The sequence below is a fragment of the Phyllostomus discolor genome, chromosome 2 (genome assembly GCF_004126475.2).
Source record: "Phyllostomus discolor isolate MPI-MPIP mPhyDis1 chromosome 2, mPhyDis1.pri.v3, whole genome shotgun sequence".
NCBI classification, from domain to species: domain Eukaryota; kingdom Metazoa; phylum Chordata; class Mammalia; order Chiroptera; family Phyllostomidae; genus Phyllostomus; species Phyllostomus discolor.
Window position 1 is genome coordinate 92,188,518 of NC_040904.2, and position 5,813 is coordinate 92,194,330.

General features: G+C 37.1%; 1 pseudogene; it reads right to left on the reverse strand.

The window, feature by feature from the left end:
• Positions 1-282: 282 nt before the first annotated feature.
• On the reverse strand, positions 283-2,970 carry LOC114488765 (annotated as a pseudogene).
• Between the last annotated feature and the right edge of the window lie 2,843 nt (positions 2,971-5,813).

Here is a 5,813-nt window from a genome sequence, read left to right on the forward strand (position 1 = left end):
TTATAATACAAAAATAAGTATCTAAATATAAATAAATAAAAATTAAGTGAAAAAATTAAAAAAGATTTTGTTCCTGAAAATCTGGGCCAAAAACATGGCTGCACAATGTACACGGCAAATACAGTAATTATATATTTTTCCCAACATTCAATAACCTGGAGAAAGTTTCCAAGATAGCCACATTTTTTGTTCAATTTACAAAAATAAATAAAGGCTGTCTAACTGATAGTATTTACATTCCTAGCTCTCTAAAGTAAATATTAAAAAACAAAGTACAAAAAATTATTTTTCAGCTTCTGACCAAATCACTTAGTTACATAAGGTATTTTTTGTGCCAACATTTTCTCAAATTCAAAAGGTATCTACTGAGGACTTGGCAAAGTCTTCATTTCCAACTATTCATTCTGTTTCCATGACAACACTGCAGGATTCCTTGGCTACCATTAGTTTCATCAGTTGACTGGAATTTCTCAATCTTTACATCTTGAACTTGGTCCGTTCTACATACCAAACAAAGTAAATCTTGTTACTTTAATGCATAAACCCCAATCAGAATGTCTATACTTGAGAACCTCACATGCCTTCATAAGGTCAGCGAGGTAAAGTTTCTCCACAGCGGGGGACTTAACTCCTCCCAGGTCTTGTATTGACGATTTGTGGGCCTGGGGCTGAACACCAAAGGGAGGCAGAGTGGGTGCTTTTTTTTTTGTTATTGTTAGCACACAAGCTTCATCCCCAGCACTTTCTATTTCTCCTGCTTCATTTTCCTCCACTGCATTCATCACCATTATACCATGAAATATACTTTACACGTTTATTTTATCTGTCTCCTTCTGTTAGATTGTAAGCTTCATCAGGGCAGAGGGTTTTTTTTTAATCTGTTCGCTTGCTTGCTTGCTTTTTCCGAGCACGTAGTACAAGCAGTAGATACATATTTCTTGAACAAATTAATTTTATGCTAATACATTATGGGAGGGAGGAGTAGTTCAAACACCTTTGCTTTGGAACCTCTTCCCTGACCATGGGAGAGTGAGATTGTATTGCAGAGGAGGAAAAGGACTTTTAGAAATTGTTGGTCTTGAGGTCTAGAAAAGTACAACAAATTCAGACCCAAAAAGGGGGCTTACGTTCCATTACTGACATTCAGTAATGTGTGATCAGTCACTTAATCTCTCTGAATTTGCATTTCCTCAATTATAAATTTCCTGTGCATCAAGTCTGTTTTACTGAGTGGCTGTAAAGCTCAAGTGCAAGTTTATATAACCAAATCCCCCACTGAAATTGCATAGAACACAAGTTCTTAGTTGCCTTCCAATTCCTTCTCACCCCCAAAGTCAGCCCCACCCTTGTCCAGAATGGATGTGGGGTTGAAGTGGAGGTAACAGTGCTGGCAGTGGGAGCTGCCCTGTGGCTTAGCAGAGAAAAAAACATTGCTGGGATCTGCTTCAACAGAAGCAGGTACCCTACCACACCATCCAGAATGGTTTGGCCTTTCCTTGTGCTGAGGATAAGGCAAAAGAGTAAAACACAAAAGTTAACTGTCTTGCTATTGAGCATTTAGTTTTCTGAATACAATTTTGCCGTCTTGCTCTGGAGTATTAACAGCCACAACCTGCCATTGGAGATGGCAGAGAGCCCTCCAAAACATTTAAGGGGATGCCAAAATTGATAGTCCTTAGAATTCTCTCCTTAGAGTTGTCTTGTTTTACCAGATCTGATAATATGTCATGATAGAAAAATCTTGCCAGAACTTAAAAGGTTCCAGGGAACTCAACAGATATTTTGATACATGTAACTAAAATTACATCAGTTTGGATCATGGAAAATTCAACTCCAAGAGTTGGAACTCAGAAAAGGAGATGTTTTTCTGGAAGTAGCTTGTACTTTCTAGTCCAACAGCAGAAAGGCACTGAAGCCCAGCTGCCCAGATGGTGCACTTCAAATATTTCATGATTCTGTATCTTGTGTTTAGTCTGCATGTAGTAATTTCCTTAGTGTATACATGTGTTGATTTCCCTTCTTAAAAATCCAAGACAGTATTCTAAACATCTCATGTAAAAATAAGGCTGGTGATGGCTTTACTTGCTCTTAAGTCATGTATTTATTAATAGGCCAAATGACTCTTAAATAAGAGATATCAGGAAACACTAAAATTTTAGTGACAGTGAGCAACCTGATGAAAGCACGTTGATTCTGTTGCAGGGACAGGACTGGACTAGACCAGTGTTTGTGAAAACAGCCTAAGAATATCCTAGGATTTTATTCCCCTTTTTCATTTGTCCCAGTGAATTTCTACAAATCCAAGTCGGTTCTGCAGCTGCCCAGACATGGTTAGAATTCCGTGGGTAAAGGAAATGCTTCTCTCTACTTTGCCTACAGCTAATTTTAACTTACAAATCCCTTGGAAACAGAGGCTGCATTCCTTGTGGGAACTTCAGGCCTATTAACTTGCATTTGATTTGACTGGGTTTTATCCCCAAAGTGTCATCAGAAGCCACTATCCTGTATAAACAAAGGTTAGCTACAGTTGGAGACCTAGGTCTCCGGAGTTGACTGGCATTAATGCCCCTGGGCAAGCTGGAACTTCCAACAGTGTGGCATCACGTGAGTTTCCATGGAAAAGACTGTGTAAAAATCATAAAAAGTCAGAGTTAGGAGAGATTTCAAAGATGGGGAAACCGAGGCCTAGACATGTCAAGCGACTCACTGATATCACACCAGCCTCGCTCCTTTACTGTAATAGATGAGAGAACCAGAGGGCAGAAATTCCCAATGTAGCCACACAGACCCTTTTGTGGCCTGACAAAACTGGTTAGGGGTACTGACTCAGCAGAGAAAAGACATTTTCTACGTTTAAATATAGTTTCAGGACCTCAGCACTTACTGGAACCAAAACTTTTCCTGGACGGCTTTCCTCTGTATGACATTCGAAACAATTTCCATCACTGGTTTTTGACATACCTCCAGCATCTTTGGCAGTGAACAGGCAAACATCTGGTTTGGTAGACAATATGGATAGTTCTGATCTTATGCTTAAATTCTTTTCTTTGACTAGAATAATTTTTATTGTTTTCAGCAAAGCTATTTTTTGCTGGTATCTTGATGTGGGTGTGTGAGAGAGAAACACATTCTTGAGTAAGGAGGGGAAATTTCCCAGATACATCAGGTTAACAACAAGAACAAAAACACCAACAACTACTCGTGAAGCTAACACGTATAAAGCCAGACTTGAATGAATTTCTATTCACTCTCATCAAAAGCTAAACATATTGGAGAAAATATGTCAATAGTGTCAGAAAGTTAAAAAGAAAGAAAGCAAGTGACTTCATAAGCGGGGCACTCATGTTTGGCTCGGCTTATTGAACAGAGAGATGGAATAAAGGTGGTGATGCTATTAAATGAAGTTTGCGATAATTGGATTTTTTACCAATTAAGCATGTAATTTTCTGATCATATAGTTGTTAGTAACATTTAATTTCTTTTTACTGTTTTCTACATGTGTTTCTGCCTATTGTGTTAATGGCTGTCAGAACAGCAGTGAGTAGCTTTTAGCAAGGACTGTTTTAGCCACTCCACTGTGCTGGGTCCTGAGAGATAGTTGCACAGGGAGACGCTAATCAAATTCTTTTTCTGGAGAAATTTAACACTTAATGATAGACAAAATAAACTTATCTGTGTATATTTAAAAAAAACCAAACTTGTGAACATTCATAAAATAATGTCATAAATGGGAAATAAAGTTTAGAAATGAATCTATTATCATTCAATTTATACTTTGATTATACATAATTACAATGTAATGATATGATGTCTTGGATATGGATGATAGGGAAGAAGACTGTTTATATATTTATCACTATTGAAACTGAGGTTCATTATACTCTTCTTTCCACTTTTGCATATGTTTGAAAAACCTCATAATCCCAAGCTTAAAAAAAGAACAAGGTTCCAACTTTCTTACTGACTGACTGCCTGAGGGTGGCCTTTCATCTAAGTAAGAACACCGTAATCTCTATTTTCACAATCTATTTATATTTAGTATCATTGCCACGTTTTTTCACCTGGTTTCCAAACAAAAATTTTCCTCAGTCAACAACCTTGAATTCGATTACTCATGACCTTTATCAATAAAAACATAATGGCAAATGCTCTGTGCTCAATCTTTCATCAAAACTCAGGTGTTAAAATGATTATACAACCACTTTTGACAAAGGTCATAGTAGTAAAGTAGTCAGACAGGATATACTTTGGGATTCAAAGAAAATCACCATGATCAGGATACATAGCAGAGAGCTTTGCAACAGTTTCCTTTACCAGATGGGATGGCGCTCTCTACCTCCAGTGCTTTATCAAAGAGTACACAGTTGCAGATGGCAAAGTAGAAGTGATATTTACTTCACACCTTCTGGGAGTACCACTGTCATTCTCTACAACTAGGGTGCCCCTGCTCTTCGTTTAAAGTGGATACAGAAAAGCAAAAATGGGGGAAAGAGAGAAAATTAACCTAATATCCCAGCATCCAGAAAACACAGTTAACATTTTGCAAGAGCCAAATATGACACACAATTTGTGGAACTGAATTTACCATTTTGTTGATATGAGCACTCAGCTTTTACTTGCTTCCTATTTTTCTAATTTACTACATTTTTAATATACATATCTTAAAACTGCTTTAAGTCACTATGGGGAAGAGGAAGGGCAAATAAATGTTAATGCTTAAACTAATACTGTGGAAATATTAGACAACTCTTGACAAGTCTGGATCTCCTGATGTAATGCCTAGCCAACTGTGAGATTATGAGGATTAAATCAGGTAAGTTAGTGGTTATACATTGAAAATTTCAAAGTACTATAAAATAATGATAATAAAAAAAGCTAATATTTATTGAGTGCTTTGCACTTTTACCGGGCATAATGCTGATGGCTGTTCATACAGTTTGTCATTTGATATTCACCACAACCCTATAAAAGCATACCATTATTCTATTTTACAACCATAACAAAAAATCCTACAAGGATAACAAGTGCAACAAAAATCCTGAAGACTAGGGAAGACTAAGTAGTATTTTCAGTTATAAATTGGCAGAATCTTTTGGAGAATTTCTCCAGGAAGAAACACTTAAAACCCAGCCTTTGGTGTTCTTAAATAGATTATTTTATTCTTTTTTAAGGTAATAAGCTCCACATCCTTATTTGTAGAACCTGAGAATGTGATCTTATTTGGAAAATAGGTATGCAAAGATGTAATTTAAGGACCATAAGAAGAGATCATCTTGAATTATCTCAGCATGCCCTACATCCAGTGAAAAGTGTGTTTGTAAGACATGCATAGAGAAAAGGAGAAGTCAGTGGGACCATGGAAGCAGCGTTTGGAGTGATGTGGCAACACGCCAAAGAAAGCCTGTAGCCACCAAAAGCTAGAAAAGGCAGAGAACAGATTGACAAAGAGACTCCAGAGAAAGAGAGTGTAGCCCTGTGGGCTTCTAGCCTCCAGAATGGTGAAAAAAATAAATTTATGTTGCTTTAAGCCAGAAAATTGATGGTAGCTTGTTATGGTAGCCCTAGGAAAAGAATACAGAAATTTAGAGAACAGAACCAGAACCAATAAGGAGAAAGTAAAAGAGTGAATTTTGTAATCATTGGAAATGCTCAAGAGTGTGAAGGGCTGAGCTATGAAATCACTGGCCTTTGACAGTTGGAGTAAGTAGTTCAGTTGTTGAATGGTTGGGCGGGAAAGTTCATTGCATTGAAGTGGGTATCTTTTAAGAGTTTTTATGCTTCTATTTTCCAAAAATTTACATATTTTTGACTAT